Here is a 7,766-nt window from a genome sequence, read left to right on the forward strand (position 1 = left end):
CTCTGTTCCTGTAGTTTTACGCGCAGAAAGTGTAACTAAATATTTTACAAACTGTGAAAAATGTTATTTAAGTTTGTAAGTGATGAAACAGAATTCTAGCCTATGACATTTTCTTTTTATCTTACGATGTATAGCCCACCTTACTGTAGAACTTTTGTAACTCCCTGATCGTAGTGTTTCTGGAATCAAGACAATTTTTTTCAGCTATTGAGACTCCAGCATAGCGGTAGTGTGTGTTTGCTCTGATTATTGAACCTAAATGCCGCAATGAACTGGCAATAGAGAAAATAGTTTCGTGAGCTAATCGACCTGCAAGCAGAATCTATGTATACACAAAACAGTGTTTCTGTCGGCATAATTCTCCCACGTTAATCTCTCTGTGTCAAAATGACTTTGTGCCGTAACATATCTTGTAGGTTCCCTAGTACGTTAGAACCATATTAGTACAGGCATTTGTGCATTAAAACAGAAAAAGAATAATTGTCCGAATACTTTTTGTGAAGTGTCAGAATACTTGTGCGTCTAAAATGGACGGCTGTGTCTCGTATTAGGAACAAATACGAGGAGTATTCGGAAAGTAAGAGCCATTTGTTGATATATAATTTTTGCTACCTCAGAAAAAGTTACAGGGTGCAGCGTCATCTAATAATCGTTTACGAAGCCACAGAAGTCATTGTCTTAATGAATTAGTTGTGTTACTGGCTGGAAACACAAAAGAAAAAACAAAGTCGTAAATCTTTGCTCTCGACTGTTGCCGAGGCTGTGCTGTAATTTGATTTTTGTATGCAAAAGGAATTACAGTTGTTCAAATGAATCAGGACTTGTGCTTAGTTCTTGGGCCTACAGTGATGCGTGGATGAACTGTTGGAAAATGGAGTCAAGACTTTAAAAGAGGCCGTGTAAACGTACACGTTGGAGAGAGGAGTGGCAGACCCAGAATGCAGACGGATGAAACTGCGATACGAGTGGGCCAGAAACTTCGGTCAGATCGACGATTGGTGCTGGAGATGATGAAGTTTTTCGTGTTGGACGCACCACTATTTACACTACTGTCATGGAAAAGCCGAGATTTACCAAATGGTGTAGGAAATGGATACTGAAAATGCTAACCAGTCAACATAAAAAGCAAGGGGGCGATCGTTTTCGGCGATGCACTCTACACCTCCGACTGAAGCAGTGCCTTGTTAGGCAGTAGTTTCATAATGACGAAGAATCCAGGACGCCGTTGTCAGTTGATTCAGTACCCTGGCGAGAACTCCTGTGCAGACGATCAGAAGCCAGTGCAACATTACGATTATTATTTTGTCGGAAACTGACTTTTGAGACAGTGGCTGTGTACAAACTAGAAACTGATGTTTGAACCAGTCGCTGTTAATAATCGTATTTATTTGCACAAATAGCGCCGATACCGGTTTCGAACGGACAAGTCCATCTTCAGGCAGCTGTTCAAGTTTGGATTAAATTCTTTGTTGTATGTATTACTTGTTGGCTATTTTTTCCCTCTTGTGGCGAAGGTTCCTTGGGTGATGGTGCCCTAAAGCAAAAAACGACATGAGAAACGGCCTATTTAGCTGTAACTGTACCTGATAACGAATTAAAATAATGTAAACATCTATAAGGTAGAACTGCTTGGGTTTTCGAAATTTCCGCGTGATTATGTTTTACTATTTTGTGAAAGAATCAGTCAATAGTGCAACATAACGACGCGAGAATTTAGACGTATGTAACCTCAAATGGAAACAGTTCTACCTTACAGATTTGTTTACATTGCTTTCACTCGTTATTAGGTAAAACTGCAGTTAAATAGGCCATTTCTCTCTCTCTCTCTCTCTCTCTCTCTCTCTCTCTCTCTCTCTCTCTTAAGAGCATCATAAGAGGGAAAAACAGCCAACAAATAATGCAAGTTTGAGTAATGTAGGCCTGAAAATCAACAAATGAAATCTAATCGTGAATAGCCGTCTGAAGACGAACCTGTGGGTCTGAAACCGGCGACGGCGCTGTTTGTGTACATAAATAGTGTTACGTCAGTGAGTGGTTGCTGTTTTCTTCTTTCAGAAATCAACTTGTATAGGCTCACCAGATTTCAGAGAGAAAAAATCAGGACGCTTGTGTTCATACTTTATACCTAATTTCATTGCTGCAACTACGGTTACCTTTCTTGTCAGTTACCGTAGTATTTTGAAATCGATAATAGGCCTATGACGATGCAAAAGCTGAAAAACCCATAGCAAGAATGTATCTTCATTTTGTGAATTAGAAAGGAAAACGTGGGCACGTTACATGTAGATAAAATTATTTTCTTCCGAATTAAAGAGCCTACTTTTTTTTACAACAGCCTGGATGTATTTTCTGCAATGTTTATTCACTTACTAGCTGTGACCGAGCGATTCTAGGCGCTTCAGTCCGGATCCGCGCTGCTGCTACGGTCGGAGGTTCGAAACCTGCCTCGGGCATGGATGTGTGTGATGTCATTAGGTTACTTAGGTTTAATCAGGTCTACGTCTAGGGGACTGATGACCTCAGATGTTAAATCCCATAGTGCTTAGAGCCATTTGAACCATTCACTTACTAGGTACTTAGGTACAATGTGTTAATCCTGAAAAGAATGTAATATTACTAACCGATGAGATGCAAATTATACGTTTCATAGTAAGATTTCGGATTGTTAGGGCTAGCGTGTACACATGCAAACAATATTCAGGAAGCACTGCTAACACAAGCCGCATCGCTCACATTCGTCACAAAATTAACTTCCACAAGGCTGCAGTCCCGTTGGGAGAAATGATTTAAGTTAAGTAATGCTCCTTTATACGTACTTTCATTTTGTTTTTACTTGTCTTGAGGACAATAAAGTGGAAGATCGGGAAGTTAGAGGCTGGGGTAGGTAATACCTGATTTTCTTCTAAATTGTCTTTTACTCTTTTTCTAGGCGTAAGACAAGTTAAACCAAATGCGGTAGATCTGTGTACTGTGAAAATATATATTTCTATGCCGTTCTACTTCTAGGAAACTTGTTTTTCGCAGATATTTAATTAAATGAAAATCGTTAGTGCACGTATTTTGTTTGTAGATTTAAAACCGGGACAGTTATGTGTCCCAAATGATTTACGCGGAAGGAAAGGACGTTAATGTGAAAACCGTCCCTGCAAAACCGGGACGTCTGGTCAACCTAAGCTTGTATTACGAAAATGGACTACTCCGATGAGAACGGATATTACATGGAAAGTGAAGATGGTCCGTAGGGAACTAAAACCACCGTTAAAAGCTATTTCTAACATGTATTGCTTTTCGAATTCACCTTGTACTACACCGTCTGAAATCTACAATGCACGTTATCGTCAGCAGAATTATATGTCTCATACAGATACTTCAGTATTAAGGCATTTACCTGTGCAGTTTCTTATTATATTCACTGAACTGTATAAGTTTCAAACCCGCCTAAATAGCAACGTATGTAACACATCAATCTGTACTTGTCAAAACTGTGGGGGAAGTAACGCGGTGCGAAATCTCATTCACGTCCCCGTCCCGGTGCAGCGCACGGTAGTTGGCGTCAGCAGGTAGGCTGGGCTGCCGAGGCTGGAGCGCTGCGTGAGCAAGCACTCGTGCGCTCATTATTCCCCCAGAGGCTCGGCGTACGCGGGAGATCAGAGAAGTTCCCCTCCGCCGAAAATACGACTAAAATAGCGCGCCGGCACGTGCTGGGGGTGGGGCGGTGGAGAAGTGGAGGGGGGAGTGGCAGCCAGTGGCGGCCCTGCCCAGGCAAACTGGGCCGAATCGATAGCGGCAGCCAGCGTCTGCGGCCGGCCGGTTCCATTCATACGGCGCCGGGGCGAGCCGCCTCGCGCTGCCCACGACGGGAATAAACCTGCTGGCTGACGGGGTCACGGCCCTGCACCAGTGTGGACCCCAACTACGTCCACAAAATGTCGGCGTTTTCTAGGGGATATTTTCTGAGTATTTCGCTGTAAGGGACCCGTGGTCTCCGGCAGTGCGTTGCCCTTCCTTTGACTGCTTACCCACATTTATCTTTGTATCTACATTGCACGGAAAATAACTGCACAATAGTGCACAAGTGGAGGGTTTTCTGTATGTGTCTTATTTGGAGCGCAAACCGTACTTTTTTTTACGAATATGGACGCGCGTAAAATAGGTGCGTCAACTCTGTTAGCGACTGCCGAACAAGAGCAGAGAAAATAGCGAAGACGATTCTGGACTCGTAATTGGCTTGAAGAGCGAATTACTGGTAGAGGAACACTACATAGTGCTACATAAAGACCTGAGATACATACTAGTAGAAGTTATTCGTTAACTAAATTGAATTTTCATCCCATTTTCGGTTTTAAATTAAATGTAGTTAAGATACAGTTTCTAAAGTCAGTTTGCAAATGCTTAGCACCGATATTCTCGATGTTTCATCGACTAACAACGCTATGAAATAATATACCTCATAACACAGATTTCAAGATCGAGATTCGTTTCGTAATTTTATTCGAGTGGAAAGAGAGATTTTTTCTGGGCTGCTCACCACCACTGAAAAAGATATTTAGCAGCAAGATACACGAGCCATTCCATAAACCCAGAGATAGGTATATGTATTTTACAAAAACTTCCAATGTGTAAAAGACATGGACTGGCAGTCACGTTACGATTTCTGGTCACTGGGGAAACATCCCACTCGTTGGCCTTCGCAACAAAAATTGCAGCAAATAGGTTTTTATAATAAATAACATATACTTTTGAGATAATATTTCTATTAAATGAATAAGAAAGACCCAGAATCTTTTAGAAAAAAGGAAAAAAACATAGAATGTGGTCAACTTGAACCTACTATTGTCTTTCCAGTTTCGACACAAGTGTTGAACCTCTGTCTACACACTGTACTTACAAATGTCATTGCTTGATATTTATTATGCAAATTGTACCAAAACACCGCGCTTTTGATAGATCGTCATTGAACCGCAGCATTGAAACGGTGTACTTACGTAGCTCACAACTTATGACACTAAAAAAGTCTACTTGAAGCCGTTACCTGCCGATGTGTACGTAGTTTTCTGTCATTTTATTAAAACGGAGCGTTTTCGAGAGAGTCTCAATTTTCTGATGCTTTGAAACAGTTTATATTCAAACCATGTTGTCCGTGAGAAAGCAAATCCACTAAATACGATGTTTAGCTCAGTAAAATATAGCGGCTCGTATGTTCTGGTTGTGACGTCGCATCTCTCTGGCCACGAGGAAAAATCTAATAGGAGGGTAGTTCGGAAAGTAGGTTCCGTTTGCTAATAAAAAAAGGTATCGAATACAGACAAAGACAGTTTATATCACAAATACCTATAACACTTATACAACATTTCAACATAGACCCCATAGTTTTCCAGGCATTTCTCATAGCGTGGTATAAGTTTATGTATTCCTTCGTCGTAGAAAGTTGCCACCATGTGGTAACAAGTTCTTTTATCTTTTCAACAATGTTGAAGCGCTTGCCACCGAGGAACGACTTCAGATGCCATAGAGATGAAAATCGCTAGTAGCGATGTCGGGACTGAACGATGTCGAAACGCTTACCACCAAGGAACGACTTCAGATGCCAAAGAGATGAAAATCGCTAGGAGACATGTCGGGACTGACGGGAAATGCCCAAAAACATCCCAGGCAAGGCTTTGATGGAGTCGTTTTGTCACATTCACAGTGTGTGGTCGGGCGTTACCGTGAATGAAAACCGCACCTTTTGAGAGCATTCCTCTGTGCTTGTTCTGTATTGCGCGGGGCGCAATTCCTTTAGCGTCTCGCAATAAACATCCTTGTTGTTTCACATTGTGCTAAGAAATCAGTCAGTAAAATGCCTTGTCTGTCCCAAAACACTGTGCGCATGACTTTTCGGGGTGTCAAGAGTAGTGTCGGGATAGAAAAAAGGATCGCTACATTGAACCAGTGGTACTACTGCACATGGGAGGGACCGCGATCGTAGTAGTGCCGCGGAGAAAAATCGAAACAGAGCTTTCTTTCCGAACTACCGTCATATGATATGTTCTTTATTTTACGCTCCGTAGTGTAGTGGATCGTGGAATTCCACGCTCCAACGTCACCAGCTGCTCCTCCACGTGCGTTTTCATATCCCGTGAGAGGACGGCTTAAGGATGTGTTCACACCGCACCGGACCCTGACGTGCCGTGGTATCAGACTCATTGTTTTGCACTGCGGCGAACGGCGAGAGCGGGGAGGCGCCCGGCCGGCCACATCCATAATGTCTAGTATTTACGGTGCGAGCCGGCGGCCAGCGCAAGCCTCTCAGCTACGACTCAGCTTCTGCAGTACACGCGTCAGCCATCTTCCACCTGCCTTTATCAGAGGCGTCGTTGCATGAGGGTTTTTTTTTTTAATTAAAGAAGAGGCCCTTTCACGTTTCCAAGTCAGGGAGAAAAAATTACGGGCATTGTAATGACACATCCAAAATTACTTATTCCATTTATTTTCATACATCTGTAACAATAGAGAACTAAAGAGCCACTTTTCTTGCGCATTTTTATTGTTACTCAAATTAAAATGGTGAAATTCAAATGGAAACACCTTAGACGCAGTTACAGAGAAAAACTTGGCAAAATCAGGTTAGATGATCCAGGGAAAAGTCCAGCGGAAAGTAGTTTTACTTGGTTTTGATTTCATCACAATTTCTTAAAAGCTGTCGCAATGCACAGTTCCTAGTCAGTGGAAACAGAACCAGTGAGCCATTTGCCTATCGGTGTGTGTCGCAAGACAAAGATCATTTTGTGAGATCATCATTGGCTCAAGTCGGTGAACCATCGTCACTGCCAACTACCGCATCGTTAAGAAAAAAGAAAAGAAACCAGTGCGAAGATTATTGAACTTTTGTAACTCGGAGCGGACAAAATACCTCTGATGAAGGGCACAGCAGAATATCGAAAACGACGACACGAATTACTTCCAGATGTGTCTCATATCTTGAATGTTCTGCAGCATATACTGAAATGTATTATGATTCATTCAGTAATGCGAATAAAATTTTTCAGGGGCGTTTTTACTTCTTTATGTAAAGTAAAAAGATCACCTAAATGTCTCTCGCTATTGCTGGGATGAGTCCATAACCTCCTATTTCTTCTGTGCTTAAAGACTCGACTAGTCAAAAGTTACTATGAATGTAATTCTATTTTATGGCGTCTGCCGCTTTTCGTCTTCAACTAGAAACCAATTAAGTAGAATGTCAGAAGCTTTTAATATAGTCCATCCACAGTAAGGTCTCAGATTAATTACTTCTTCTCTTCTAGTTCCATACACGAAATGTACATTCCATTGATTGTAGATGTTGACAGCGAATAATTGCTTGTCTTTTATAATGTCAACTGTGACCTATTGTAAAACATAGCCAGTGCAATCGGTCGTCTCCGAGAGAAAAAATCGTATATACTTGGAGTTTCCTGGACATGGATCAGTAAAATAACATGACACTAGGCCTGCAATGATTGCCAGTAATTCGATTTTTGTATTCTGCAGTGTTTGGCACTACGCTAAACACGGATGAACTCGATAGGCTGGCGATCGCGGCATTGACACCACTAAATAACTCGCATTTACTTGTGAACGGAGACTACCCTTTCAGAAACATTTTTTTTTAAATTTCAGCTACATTTCATTCATAATAGTGTATGGTATAATACATATCAGAGAGCAAGCTACCCGCTATCAAACTTTCTCACTACAAGATTCGTAAATCAAGTGCACATGTTTGACTAATAGCGTCATTTCGCAGT

Source organism: Schistocerca serialis, chromosome 6, assembly GCF_023864345.2.
Source record: "Schistocerca serialis cubense isolate TAMUIC-IGC-003099 chromosome 6, iqSchSeri2.2, whole genome shotgun sequence".
Classification (NCBI taxonomy): domain Eukaryota; kingdom Metazoa; phylum Arthropoda; class Insecta; order Orthoptera; family Acrididae; genus Schistocerca; species Schistocerca serialis.